This window comes from Schistocerca cancellata, chromosome 3 (assembly GCF_023864275.1).
Source record: "Schistocerca cancellata isolate TAMUIC-IGC-003103 chromosome 3, iqSchCanc2.1, whole genome shotgun sequence".
Taxonomy (NCBI): domain Eukaryota; kingdom Metazoa; phylum Arthropoda; class Insecta; order Orthoptera; family Acrididae; genus Schistocerca; species Schistocerca cancellata.
Window position 1 is genome coordinate 452,582,711 of NC_064628.1, and position 16,361 is coordinate 452,599,071.

Below are 16,361 nucleotides of genomic sequence, written 5' to 3' on the forward strand. Positions count from 1 at the left end.
GATGAATACACTAAGCAGATTCAGAAGGATGTAGGTTGCAGTAGGTACTGGGAGATGAAGCTTGCACAGGATAGAGTAGCGTGGAGAGATGCATCAAACCAGTCTCAGGACTGAAGACCACAACAACAACAACAACAACAACAACAACAACGATTTCAGAAATGGAATACCCCATGTGTCTAGCTCTAACTACCATTCTGCAGTCAGAGTTTTTTAATTCCCGTCGTGTGTCCATCAACACGTCGGAAATCTTTTCACATGAATCATCTGAATACAAAAGACCTCCGTCAATGCACTGCCCGTTTACACCTTATGCCCGCAGTACCACCACTGTATACAGGGTGGCACAGAAGTTACTGGACACTGGGCACTGATTTAAACAAAAAACTGAATTTATGTTTCATTACAAATACAAACAATACTTACAATAATTTTTTACGTTAAAACTGTTTTCTGTGTGATATTGCTGGCTCTGGCCGCCAGTATTTTACTTTGTTAGAGGCTCGCCTAGATGCAGTTTGATACAAGCGAAGTAGCATGTGGTACAATTGTGGAGTGAGATACAAGCGACAGATGGTACAGTATGTACCAGTCCCGTGGGAGAGTCCGCCAATTGTACTGAACTTGATCCTGATTGGTTGGCACATTCGGGTGCTAGGCACCAAAACAACTAACTTCTCTTATTAATTATTTATATACGTTTCATTGTATTTAACCCAGCTTTTTATGACAGTCTCTCATGATTACCCTACAAGTCTATCGTTTTTTTTATGAAATTTCACTAGTTTTGAGAAACATAAGATCAACGATATTGCAACCGAACTGCTTCGGACATCTTCGGGTCATACTCTATATCGGTAGTTGGATAGAGAAGTTACCGTACAATTAAGAAAGCTATGTCGAGTGTTGTAAAAGGTAGTGTAAAATATTTAAATAATAACCAAACAGGATACATTAATGGGAAGTAGCGCCTACCATCATTGTTGGTACTGCAGATCTTTCCCTCCGTAGATACATAGACTAACCTAAGCAAGTGGCACACCATAAAAAGCACAATCACAGGTTCGAGATGCCAGCATAGCAGCCTGCGCCGAAGAAGATCCCACGACCGACGAGCTGTCTTCTGCGCTGGGGACACAAGTTTAGAAGTCGACAGGTTAGTGGGAAGAACGGTTAGAGACTCTTATTCAGTCCCTCCTGATCTCTCCAGCTCTCAGATCTGACTTCCAAATGACGCATAATTTGTATCTTCATTAATACGTCTTTCAAATCTTTTTGGAACACTGTTACATATTTTATGGCATAGTGTGGTATCACCGTCCAAATCATGAAATGCGTCGTATATGTAGTCCTGTAGTTCAGCAATGGTTTGAGGCTTTTGAGAATAAACAGAGTCCTTGACGACACCCCATAGGAAAAAATCATAGGCTTGATATCCCGTGAACGTGATAGCAATCACTTTTCTTTGGAAAGTTTCCTTTACATAATCTCGAGCAGCAGTGGAATAATGTGGTGGAGCACCACCGTGTTGAAAGTAAATTTCTTGAATGTTTCCAGCACACGTCGTTAGCGCTAGCACCACATGATTCTGAAGCATGTCCACATAGTTAGACCTGTCTCATGTCACCATTCCTTCAAAAAATGTGGTTCAAGTAACCCATACGAAGATACTGCCTCCCAAGCACTCACACCAGGTTGATTTAGTGGTTGTTCGATGAAAATATTTTGATTGTCAGTATACCAGTAAGTCCAGTAATGTCTGTTAACTTGCCGTCTTAACTTAGACAATTTAGACCACACAGTTTTACTGAATAGGTTAGGGTCATGTTTCTGTTAGTCAATTCACAAATCTGAAGACGTCGATCTGAATCATCTTCAAGTAACCCATGTCGTAAACGTGGAATATGAACTCTAAACCTCACATGTGTAACATTCTTTGCACTGGCGTTCTTGACCAGCTCAGTTGTTGACCTTGTGGTTGATTTTCGCTGACTTTGTGTCACAGCTAAACATAACCACAATTCATTTTCCTCAGATGTGACTGTTGTTGTGCGTCCAAATCTTGGTGCATCCACAACAAATCCACAGTCTTCAAATCTATCTCGTATGCTGTAGACTTTTCGATCTAAAATGTCTTTCTCATTCATTAACAACTGCAGTAACACCACTTTAATAAAGCGTTTTTAACGCGAAAGTGTTAGCTTCTTTCGTTATCGTCGTGAGAATTCGGAAAACTAGAGCTGTAAACACGTCTCACAGATCACTATTTCAAAAATTCGCTAGTTTGATTACTGTGTTTGTTTTGGTTGTCATTGTATTGATACCAGTTTGACAAGGCGAAATTTTCACCATTTGGTAATGACAACTTAATGGGTTAAGACTTCCCACTGTATTACATCTTGCTGTTACTTTTGTTTTCTTTTACCCAATTGTCCAGTGACTCTTGCGCCGCCTTGTATGTGCATATCGCTATCCCATGATTTGTTTCAACTCAGTATAGGGGAAGGCGATGGTTGTTTACACAATAACCTAACACAGTCTGTTCTCCATTGGTTTGAGGTCTGATCCTGTGCTTCCAAATGCATAGCAGTTGGTGTAACTGTTTCATCAGAGCGGGCATAAAATTGGTGCCATGAGCCCATGTGGAAAAGACAACTTTTCACTGTAGCCTGCATTTGCCTATTGAATCAGGATTACAACCGTTGGGACAAAACGTTAAAAAAATGGTCAAATGGCTCTGAGCACTTTGGGACTTAACATCTGAGGTCATCAGTCCCCTAGAACTTAGAGCTACTTAAACCTAACTTAATCTATGGACACCACACACATCTATGCCCGAGGCAGGATTCGAACCTGCGACCGTAGCGGTTGCGCGGTTCCAGACTGAAGCGCCTAGAAACGCTCGGCCACCACGGAAACGTGAAAAAAGACCTCTCATAGTGAACATATAGCACCTAATCATTTGTGTCCTGTTCAACAGATCTAGGATGTCCTTTCTCACCATTTCAAAATATGTAGAAGCTTCTGGGAACTTTTGCAACCACCCTATTTCGTGACTGAGGTTTGGCTCATTGTGCAAAGGTACACAATTTTTGACATTTCGTAAAACCTCCTGTCTCCTTATTTTTCATCAATTTTTTTCCACTACTCGTCGATGAAGAGTTCCCTGACCTACAAGACATGGTAAAAATAGTCATGTGCTTCCTCCAGTAATTCATATTTGAATGCGGTAGGTGCCACCATGCATGATGTACACTTCGTAATTCTATACAACAAACGCACATATGTTTTAAACTATTGGTGTGCCATAAATTTTTGACAGTGTGCATAACCAGACAGTGGCTCTTGCCATTCAAGACTGCTGCTACCCAACGCTCACAAGAGTGTAATCTTCCTACCCAAACCAATTGCGTTACTGTGCTTTCTGACTGATTTCCGTGCTACCTCGTAACCAACGATCATTAACAAATTACTTACTTTAATGACAGACTGTTAGGAATGTTGTTGCTGTGTTGTCCGAGCTGGCAACAAATAGTGCACTGCATAAATCAAACGTGGATCTGTTTCCACAACCTTTTCACTAATTACATGATCCAGATATTTGACCTCTGTTGCCGCGAAACGACATTTATCAACACTCAATGTTAAACATGCTACACATAACCTCTTGAATACCTGTTCCAATCGTAGTGACAGGTTACTACCGTTATCTTTTCTGGTCGCAGCTCTCCCACCTGTTGCATCAAACAGTCAGGCCTACTAGGTTTGTGACCTGCCAAGCGAGTGCTTTTAATGTTTGTGCATCGGAAATGTTGATATGACTTATCGTAGCCACTGCTACTGTACATTGTTAGCAAAGCCCTATCACCCAGATATTTCGGTATTCAACTAAATACCTAGGAATTACAATTACGAACAATTTAAATTGGAAGGAACACACATAAAATGTTGTGGGGAAAGCTAACCAAAGACTGCTTTTTATTGGCAGGACACTTAGAAAACGTAACAGATCTTCTAAGGAGACTGCCTACACTACACTTGTCCGTCCTCTTATAGAATACTGCTGTGCGATATGGGATCCTTACCAGATAGTACTGACGGAGTACATCGAAGAAGTTCAAAGAAAGGCAGCACGTTTTGTGTTATCGAGAAATATGGGAAAGAGTGTCACAGAAATGATGCAGGATTTGGGCTGGACATCATTAAAAGAAAGGCGTTTCTCGTTGCGACGGAATCTTCTCACGATATTCCAATCACCAACTTTATCCTCCGAATGCGAAAATATTTTGTTGACAACGACCTACATAGCGAGAAACTATCACCTCGATAAAGTAAGGGAAATCAGAGCCCGTACGGAAAGATCGTTTTTTGCGTGCGCTATACGAGATTGGAATAATAGAGAATTGTGAAGGAGGTTCAATGAACCCTCTGCCAGGCACTTAAATGTGATTTGCAGAGTATCCATTTAGATGTAGATGTACATTTTTTTAAATTATCTCAACGCAACAGAATTAAATGCATTTGACTAACAAATTTTAAATATGGCACTGTCTGTAAACATTTCCGATGGACTCACTCCAGCTTAACAAGACTACAATTCCACTCTATTGCATTCATTTTAATCAGAGCTTGGGTATTCTAGTAATAGGGAGCTTATGGCAAAAAATTGTCTGAAGAAAATGACTACCCTCTACTGGAAGATCATGACCACTATTTTGTTTCATATCTCCTCTTTTATATTCTGAGATTCTACCACCGCAGTGATACAAAATTTCCTTCAATACATTTAAACATAAGAGGAAACGAGGAATTCTCTGCCCAGTGGGCATGATATTAGGTACTCATTTCAATATCCTATGGTCTCTTAATGATTTTCCTTATTACTATAGTGCACTTTCTGGATTGGTACAGATATCCACTGCCTCTCTCTCTCTCGCTCCCGTAAGTTCATTCATTAATAACCTAGAGAATTTACTAGCGGTCAGGCTATTCAAAGAAAATTCTTGCTTTTTGGCACAGTACTTGTAACTAAGTCACCACATTCAAATTACACAGATTAAACATGTAAATAAAACAGAACAACCGACTTTAGCCAGTACGTATCAAATCTTCCGCACAACAAAATTTCAACCCAGGTTAACAAGTCACAGACCTTCGGATTAAATTTCACAATTAACCTTTCCCATGAACCTACCACGCACTCTGGAGGACTTAAGCTCATCTCCCACTGCAATGTAACATTCATTTTGTTGCTGGGCAGAGGGCTAACTCTCCTTTTTCTCTCTCACAGTATCCAAATTTCTAACTTGCTTCACACGAAAGTAAGTAATACCAGTAATTTTGATATCATCATTACTTAATTACCTCACACACGGATTGTCAACTGAAAGTCTGGACAACCACTTCTGTTTTCCATTGTCTCTTAGTCAGACTGAGACAAAGTCAGTACTAACCATGTGGATGTGCTTGTTCCTAATTCAGATTCTGCACACGCAATTCTTAATTATTCTCAGCTTAAATTTACACACGCAAGTATCTCAGCTTAAAATTACCACACGCAAGTATCTCAGCTTAAAATTACCACACGTGGTTTCATTGTGACCGTTCGTCACTACCAAATAATCCTAAGTTCCCCATGTGTTTCACCTGCCTACCTTTACATGAATCTCAAACCAAACAGTTTAGTTCACGTCGAAATACTTAAAAGGGAAATAATTATTTCTAGCTACTCTTAAAAGATTCCACATGCATTACATTCCAATATTCTTTAGTTTTACGGAGCACATCCAAAATCGGTGTTTCAACTTCAGGAACCACTGACAGAGTGCCGGAACATGACCGATCACCAGGCCATCTCACGCTTCCTCAGAGGTGGGGGAAGATCCCGTTACCGTATTGGTCAGCCACTCTCCATGCCCTCCAGTGGTCTCGAATACTTTCTTTCTCCATAGGTGACTAGATGACTGTCTCAAAGATAATTACAGATTCTACATCCACTATCTGTAGTCAGCAGACAACAAACCACTCACTCATTTCTCAAACATCACAAAACTGGATATAGGGATCTATTTTTGAAGGAAGTGCACTTATAGATATCCGGTTTCGGTGTATTGAATAAAACTGTGTTACCATAAAACCACTGTTCTGAATAGAACAACGAAGTCTGTTGTTTTACATCGGGTATTACTGTACCCAATGAGGCAAATTTTTTCTATGTCGGGTAATACTGTACACTTTCATTTGCTCATGCTCTTCCATATGCTTATAAAACATAATTTTTCTCATAGTCAAGATAACCTATACACTGTTTCCTTTTTCAGTCATCTGAGCATTCCATCTAGCAGCCATTGGAAAATTGCTGGGGTATTCTTGAGACTAAACGGCATCCAATGATATTAAAATGTCCCATGAAAACAGTAAATGTAGTCCTTTAAGTCCACTGCAGAAAAATATTTGCACTAACCCATTAACTTTGGTAAAAGATAAGCACTGGTAACATTTCTTGAGTTTAATTATACGTAGTCACAAAAAATAGATAAAAATGCTTTCTTTTACTATACAATGGTTTTTTGGGAAGAATTACTACGGCCGTCTCCCACGGGCTTTCACTTTCTTTAATAATGTCATCAGCCACTTGTTGATAGATAAATTCTTCAGTTATTGGTGAAGGTGTTTAGGAGTTTAATACGGTTTCTTGTACAATGGAGCACTGTTACCGAACCGTAATCTATGCTGAATTGTTGATGTTGCTGGTAATGTCTCACCGTGATTAAGCAGATTTATGAATCGTAGAGCAAAACTTCCATTGATTTTTTACTTCTTCCCTCTAAATGCTTCACCTTTTCACGTAGTGAAGATGCATTGGCAGTTTGCTTGTGGGAGTGTCCATCTGACCAGTGTAGATCATTGTAATCCATATTATCCAAGCTGGCAAACTGTAGACCCTTTGGCACACTCGCTTGGGGAGTGCCAATGTTGCCCACAATATTGATACCATATAATTTCCAGTCATGTCTTTTAGGCATACTTGGCTCCTCTACCCAAGAATATGATTGCAAATGATTCCACGATACATAACATCTGACTCGGTAGGTCAGTGCCCACATTCACTTGTATTATCTTTCCTTTTACTCTCTTTACTTCATTATGTGATTTCCTGAGAAATTTCTGAGAGTATATGTTTGGGGCACAACACTGTATGTGAATCATGGACAGTGAGAGAACGGGACCAAAAGAGAATAGAAGAGTTTGAGATCTGCTGCTACAGGAGAATGTTGAAAATTGTATGGACTGATAATATAAGGAATTCGGAGAGCCTCTACAGAATCAGAGAAGAAAAGAACATGGTACTAAAGAATATCTGTAGAGGGTAGAAACTGTAGGGGAAGACAGAGAGTGGAAGAAGACAGACATTCTCGAGCCTGATGTCCTCTTCCGAGCATCCATAACGCTACAGGTGACGACATTTATACTTAATGTTACCCAGACACCGACATCTATAGCTTTTCATGGCGGAGGAAAACACACTTCGTTTATTGTATACTCGAGTCGCAATATCGAACTATTCAAATTGCAGTCCCAACCATGACAGAGGCTGCTAAGTTCCTTGGGTTTTCCATTCTTACCATATCCCTTAAAAATACATCAAGCTTCCTGTTCTCTGACTCCTGAAGAATAGTTCTGTCTGCTTCCTTTTTTGGTTAATCATAGGTCTGAGAACTAACTTTCCTAACTCTGTCCGAAAAAATTCAAAAGACTCACTCCGTTACTACGACAAACCATTAAGCAGTTCCCCAAAAACGACACACTTTTCTGCTTGTTGTTATGTTGATAAAGCCCCTTTGTTAGCTCTTTAGATGCCTGTGTCTTATTTAATCCCTCATAATATATGACGTACATTTTCACATTGCCAATTACTCTAACTCTGCAGTATACAAGTACATTCAACTAAGTGACAGCTTTCAGGTCACTAATAAATACTGACAATACTCCTCGGTGGACTTACACAATAAAGGATTTAACAGAGTAGTTGAATCAGAGTTTATAATAGGGCTGGGTACATTAAACAAAGCGTGTTCCTCCATCAATTCGGCTTGTGGCCACTCATTAAGGGTTTGTAGACTACCTGCCTGTCACTCCAACGTGGAACTGCTTTTCTGCAGTTCGGCTGCTTGTCCCTGAAAAAAATTAGTGTCAGGATTTCAGCTTTTGTGCAACCAACAAATGATAAGAGAAAAAATACGGACAACCATAATACACAAACAGTCGGAAAAGCTGTTAATCGAGCGATGTCATGGCCCAACGAGATCCAAAGCACTGATACGCTTCATGGCGAAGGCATCGGTGTCGCACCAAGGCAAGAATGACCATGTTGTAGACTACACAGAGGAAAGGCAACCACCGGCAGCAGTGGGCAGCCCGCGGGAGCAGAAGATGGCAGCCTAGTCTGCGCGCCCCCGCGAAGACGGGAGAGCGGCTGCACGTCCCTGGATCGGAATGAGGGACCCTCAGGGTGTAAGTTGTAGCAGAGCCCACCGACCCAAGGTGCCTATGTTCATCTCATCGCACTCGACATGGATATCAGTGCTGTGGATATCAGTGTTGAAAAAGCCAGGGTAGACTTTGTTGTCCTATAGACGATTGGTCTAGGGGTCTTCGACTAGTAATCAAAACGTCACGGATCTAGAGTCCTAATCCACTCACTTCTTAAATTTCGAATAAAAATAATTACAAATGGTGGACGAAGACTTCCAACTCAAGAAGTCACCCTCGTATTCTGCCAACAGCTTTGTCAAAGAGGACGTGGTTGGAGAGGGGTAGGGGGGGGGGTGAGGAGAGGATGGAGGTTCAGGGCACTCTCTCGCTCCTGAGTTAAGAATAATCAGCAAGGATTAACGGCACGAGGATGCAAAAGACAATGGAAAAACAATGGAAACTACTACGTTAAAAACACGTAACGTGTACCTACACGATACGGGGAATGTAGCTAAAATATTGTCGTGATGTTCCTTTTTGGAAAAAGATTCCACAATAATCCCCAGTTCGAATCTGCGGGTGTGGAATGCGAAGAGGAGGATGAAAACGAGTAAAAGACTGAATCACCAACCAACGTGAAACATTCGTTGAGTCGGAGTATGGATTGTAAGAATTTTAAAGACAATGGAAAAGCTAGATAATCTGAAAAGCAAAATGCATATGCTCAATCTATACAAAGTGGGAATCAATAAAGTGAATCTGAAAGAAAAAAAATGATTTCTGGTCAGACGAATGTAAACTAATATCAACAGCAGCAGAAAATAGTACGAAACGAAATACTAAAGTAGGGCAGCGAGTGAGCTACTGTGAACAGTTCAGTGACAGATTTCTCTCGCCAGATTCGACAGCAAAAAAACAACGCTGTTTCAGATACGCCGACATCGCAAGCAGTACATGAAAAGAAAGAAGGTAAAGAGGACATTGAACGGTAAAACCATTACGGAAATGGAGATGAGTAGAAGAAAGGGTTGTGTACCAATATGGTCTATGCAGTAAGAATAAGACAAGAAAGAGACTAATTGAATTCTGCTATAAATTTCAGATGGTGAAAACACATACTCTGTTTAAGACTCACCAGATGAGGAGGTATACATGGGAAACACCCGGAGACACGGCCACGTTCCAGCTGGATTATATGATGGTAACCAGACACTCCGAAATCAGTTACTGGATTGTAAGGCGTACCTAGAGCAGATATAGAGTCAGATCATAATTTAGTAAGATGGAAAATAGACTGAAGAGTAAGGGAACAGTACAAAAGGGTGGGTGTGAAAGGAATTGGGAGACTGAAGAGACGAGGAATGATGAGACGCTTGAGAGGTTCACGAAGAATGTGGACACTGCGATTAGGACTATCACAGTAGGCACTTCAGTTGACGAGGAGTGTACATCTCCAGAAAGGCAATTACATATGTTGGACAATGAGACATAGATTCAAGGAATGTTACTCCGAAAAAAACCTTTTGTAACCAAAGAAATAATTTAGGTGATCGACGAAAGGAGGATATACAAAAATATGCAGGGAAAGATGGAATGCAGCCACACAAATCACATAGGAATGAAATAAATAGCAAGTGGAGTGCAGCAAACGCGTACTGGATGCAGGAAATATTTGAAGAAGTCGAAAAAGACATGAGTATCGATAAGACTGACACAGAATGCAGAAAAGTCAACGCAAGGATGGTAACATTAAGGGTCCAATAGGAATACCACTATTAAACGAAGAGGAAAGACCGAATAGATTTAAAGAGTACGTTGAAGGCTTGAATGAGGCGGAGGACTTATCCGGTTACGTGATAGAAGAAGGAATAACAGTCGATATGGAGTACATAGAGAATCCAGTATTAGAGTAAGAATTTAAAGGAGTTCTGTAAAACGTGAGAGAAAGAATGGCGAAAGGAATAGAGACAATTCTATCGGAACTCCTAAAATTATTGGGGAGGGGTGGGATGGGGGATGGCATCCAAACTGCTATGCAGGTTCGTATTTAGAATCTATGAGACTGGCGAGAAACCGTCAAAGCTTCGCATAAACGTCGCCCACACAATTTCAAAGACAAAAAGTGCAAATATGTGCGAAAATTATCGCACGATCAGCTTAATATATCAAGCATTCAAGCTGCTGACAAGAATAATACAGAAGAATAGAAAAGAAAATTGATAACCTGTCAGATGATGGTAAGTTTGGCTTTAGGAAAGGAAAGACAGAAGAGTGGAAGTTTGGAATTTGTAATTTTGTAATTGATAATGGAGCAAGACGGAAGAAAAATCAAGATACGCTCATAGGATCTGTGGTTCTAGGAAAAGCGTCCAATACCGTGAAATGATGCATGAGGTACGAAATTCTCATATAAATACGAGTAACCTAAAGTTGCTTAATATAAAATATGTACAGAAACCGAGAGGGAACAATAAGACTGGAAGAACAAGAAAGAACTGCTCGGATTAAAAAAAAAATGGTTCAAATGGCTCTGAGCACTATGGGACTTAACATCTCAGGTAATCAGTCCCCTAGAACTTAGAACTACTTAAACCTAACATAAGGACATCACACACATCCATGCCCGAGGCAGGATTCGAACCTGCGACCGTAGCGGCCGCGCGTTTCCAAACTGAAGCGCCTAGAACAGCTCGGCCACCAGCGGCCGGCCCCGATTTAAAATGTTATAATACTGGATGCAGCTTTTCACCATAGTGTTGAGTCTTAACACCGAAGAAGCAATGACGAAAATAAAAGCAAGATTAAAGAGCGGGAAAGGATATCAATGATAAATTCGGTGATGACATTTCTGTACTCAGTGAAACAGTAGAAAAATTACAAGATATGCTGAATGGAGTGAATAGTCCAACGAGTACAGAATATGGACTGAGAGTAAAGTGGAAAAAGACAAAGTAATGAGAGGTGGCAGAGATGAGAAGAGAGAGGAACTTATCAAAACTGGTGCTTGAAACTGGCAGGGTCGCCATATGAAACGTCCCCTTTGAACAATTTATATAGGACTGAGCTTAAACTGACACACAATATTTTTAGCGCAACGCAATCTGACTTTCAATAATCCCTACAAAACAATGGCCCTGACTAACAATAACCTATACCTTTCACAAATCACTTACCTCACAAAAATCTTCGTTACTCGAACTACTGCAATACAGCGAGCGCCACTACTGCCAGCTAAATAAAAGATTAAAACTACGGAAGGCACTAACTACTGATAGGGATAGTTAGCAAATGAAAGATTTTAATAGAGAACAAACAATGTATTTACCTTAATAGTCATAATATATGATATCCAGTATTACAAATTTCAAATCTCCGCCATCTCTCTCCCCACATCCACCACTTCTGGCGGCTCACCTCCAACTGCGCAACGCTACGCGCTGTTCACATCCAGCTGCTACTGCTAAACACTACAATGGCAGACAACAATGCAAACTAGCACAGACTGCACACAGCACAGCCAGTGATTTTCATACAGAGCGCTACGTAACGTTGCCAATAAGTTAACATAAACAGCCTACTTACATGCTCACGAAGTAGTTGAAGTTCCGGAATTCTGTCTTGGAAGCAAAATAGGTCATGATGGATGCAGCAAGGGCGACGTAAGAAGCAAACTAGTAGTGGCAAAGAGAGCATTCCAGGTCAAGAGAATTCTACTGGTTGAAACGTAGACCTTGAGGAAGAAATTTGTGAGAATGTACATTTGGAGCGTAGCATTGTATAGAAATAAAACACGGAAATCGGGAAAATCGGAAAGGAAGAGTATAGAGGCGTTCGAGATGTGGTGCTACAGAAGATTGTTGAAAGCTTGGTGGATTGATAAGGTTAGAAATGAAGAGCTTCTCCGCCGAATCGGTGAGCAAAGCACTATATGAGAAACGCTGATAAGAAGAAGGGACATGACGATAGAGCGTTAAGTCAAGGGGGAATAACATCCATGGTCCTAAATGGGACGTAGAGGGCAAAAACTGTAGGGGAAGACAGAGATTGGAATACCCCCAGCGAGGAGATGAGGTCCTAGTGTGCAAGACCTACTCTGAAATGAAGAGGTTGGCACAGGAGATGAATTCGTGATGGGCCGCGTGAAATCAGTCATAAGACTGATGACCCATAAAATAAAGAGAGAAAGTGAGAGAGAGAGAGAGAGAGAGAGAGAGAGAGAGAGAAGAACATGACTGAGCACACCTAAATGAGCAGATGGTAGAGCGACATAGGCCTTCTTGCAGGCTGGTCGGCTACAGAGTACGGTACTTCTACTGGAAATGAGCAATATTTATGCGAGGCTGGCCACCATTCGAGTCATCGGTGGTATCATTTGGACTACTTATCCAGTTTGGTCAGCTTTCCTGAACGCCCCATGATGTCCTAACTCTTTACACTTCAGGTGCTCTGACTGGCCGGCCGCTGTGGCCGAGCGGTTCCAGGCTCTTCAGTTCGGAAGCGCGCTGGTGCTACGGTCGCAGTTTCGAATCCTGCCTCGGGCATGGATGTGTGTGATGTTCTTAGGTTAGTTAGGTTTAAGTACTTCTAAGTCTAGGGGACTGATAACATCAGATGTTAAGTCCCATAGTGCTTAGAGCCATTTGAACCATTTTTTACTCTGACTGATCTATTTTGCGAGGTCAGTGTACTGTATAGCTGGACTTGCATCCGAGTTACCTTTTCCTGCTTAACTATGCATTGACACCGTAATCACGGCACCCCTCTCCGGACGATGTTGTGCTGCGTCGCTGACTCAGTCCACGTCGTCCATATGGTGTGTAACAAAAGGGGACGTTCGTGCGGGTGTCATATCTGCAGTGTAAGAGGCATCTCCGTGTAGAAATTTCGTCCTGCTGTTAGGGTTTGACCTGCTTTCCTTTACTTCTTGCGTTTTCAGGGAAGGTGCTCCGATATATGAATCCGCATCGCAACATTATGTTTCCCATTAACTTTTACATCAAGTACTTGTTGCAAGTAATTACAACATTTAATGTAGAATTTTTTTGTGCCCTTTGCAGGTCTGAAGATGACTGCTAATGGACGCTGGTCATGCCGCGTAAATTTCGGATCAAGATAATGTAAATTGTGTATTAAAATTTTTCTCCAATTTTCGTTTCGAGAATTTGGAGGACAAACAATATATTAAAATCTTCTGGGTTATTAGGCTGCGTCATAATTCTTCTAAAATGATCGACGTTTCGACCTCTCTGCTGGGATATTCCTCAAGTTCTTCTGGTGTCCACTACTGCTAGAACACTGTCAGAGACGAGTGTAGCGTCCTCTTGTAACGGGAGAGTTTCCACGCGTTGGTGCTGGAGAAGTGACAGTATTGGTTAAAATTCATAAGGCTGTTGGTTGGTCGCCATCATTGGCTAGATTCGAAAGGGACAGAGCAAGAGAGGGGGAATGTTTACCCAAAATATTATTGTCCACCAAGGTGACTTGCAGCGCGTTGTTTATGCCGCTTTTATTGATCTCATGAGAAACGAAAGCATCATTCTAACAAAATCAGATAAGGGGAATGCTACTGTTGTTTTGGACGCTGTGGATTGTCTCAGGAAGATGGAACAACTACTAGCTGATCGTGTGTATCGCAAGTTAAAAAACGATCCGACGAACAGAATCGTTCGGAAAGTGGAAAACCTGATATCAGACTCCAGACTGGACAGCTCTATTACAAATAATCTAACACTTCGAATACCTGTCTCACCCAGACTGTATGGACTACAGAAAATACATAAAGAATCGGTCCCTTTGAGGCCTATAGTCAGTGGGATTAACTCGCCGCCTTATTTTTTAGCACGTCATTTATCTGGAAAACTGAGAAATCTAGTTGGTAAAACAAATACTTTTATAAAAGATTCGAAACATGTTTTAGAAATTATACGCACACTGAAGATATCTGCAAGTGACTTTCTTGTTAGCTTCGATGTGACATCATTATTTACTAACGTTCTAGTATCAGATACAATGGAGATTATAAGGGAGAATGTTGCTCCAGGTGTTTGTGACTTAATTGAATTATGTCTTCGTTCTAACTGTTTTAAATACAATGGTAAATTCTATGGACAGGCTGACGGCCTTGTTATGGGCTCACCCATTTCGCCAGTTGCAGCTGACGTTTTTATGGAACATTTTGAGCAACATGCGTTAAGTAGTGCTCCTTTGAAGCCTTCTTGCTGGCTCCGCTATGTGAATGTTATATGACCACACGCCGAAGAAGAACTTCATGCGTTCCACAATTTCTTAAATGGAATTCACCCCAAAATCAAATTTATCTTGGAGCTTGAGAGTGAGGTTGGTTGGTATACAGAAGATCTGATAACACTCTAGGTCACAGGGAGTACAGAGAGCCGAGTAACACAAACAGGTATTTAGATGCCACTTTGCACCACCACACAGCCCAGAAGCAAGCAGTACAGTGCCTTCCGTACCAGCGATGGCGACAACTTGGAATCCGAGTTGAATTTTTTAAAGAGGACATTGAAGGCAAATGGGTATGATAGTTATTCAGTCGACAGGGTTTTTAGGCGGATTATTTATACCGCTAACAAGAATGACGAGGAACTGCCTTCTCACTCCGTCAGGTTACCTTTCGTTTCTGGGGTCACTGACTGCATAAGCATAATTTTAAAGAAAAATGGTATTCAGACATCTTTCCTTATTCAAACAAAATAAAACATTTTTTCCGATGGAAAACGGATGCACCTGATTGCCTCCACAATGCAAAGGTGTCTATCAAGTGACATGTGGCTACGAAAAAGTATAGGCGAAATGGGAAGAACTGTAAAACAACGCGTAAGAAACACGAACAGCACATGCGGCTAAAACAAAGTGCAAAATCGGTAATAGCGGAACATAATGAGAACTGTGGCCCTGACATCGATTTTGATAACGTATTTGTACTGGCTAAAGAAACAAACATTTATAGAAGAAAGGTCCGAGAAGCGGATGAAATTTCTAAGAATGCATCTAATTTCAATAGAGAGGACGGCTATAGGCTTCCGGCATCGTGGCTCCCCGCCATCAAGGAAGTAAATAGGCGGCCGCGGTGTGTGAGCGGCATAAACAATGCGCTGCAAGTCACCCTGGTGAACAATGATATTTTGGGTAATTATTCCCCCTCTCTTGCTCTGTCCCTTTCGAAACTAGCCAATGATGGCAACCAACCAATAGTGGTAGCAGGAATTTCAACCAATAGCTCTTCTCCAGCGTAGGTGTGGAATAGTGCCTTTCTATCCAATGACGATGAGCCGCCAATGGCATCCACAGGAGATTAGCTAACAACGCCCCTTCTTCTACATTGAGTATTAGCCTATGACTATGGCTCGCCAATGGAAGCCATATGAATTTTTACCAATACTGTCACTTCTCCAGCACCAACGCGTGAAAACTCCCCCTTGGTAAGAGGATGCGACAGTGTTCTAGCAGTAGTGGACACCAAAAGATCCTGAGGAAGATGCCAGCACAGGGGTTGGAAATTCGATCATTTTAGAAGAAACATGGTGCGTCCTAATAAACTAGAAGATTTTATCTTCAGTGACAACGGCCACGAAAGCCTCCAGACTTACAACAAGCATTATGTCTTATGACGAACAAAACGGGAAAACTGGGAAGTGCTCTGTGGTCCTGTACTGACGCGACTGACGAAATGTGCTGTAAGTAGCTGCCAGGAATTTTTTTTTATAAAGTGCACGTAATCACAATTATGATTTCGGACGTGGTGACAGCCTTATCTCTGACAGTTTCTGAAAGCTAAATCGTGTAATTGGAAACGCCCTTAATGTATTGTAACACGACAGCCTTTTTTGTCATCGACGTTGATATGAGGCAGATTATCTGTTCCA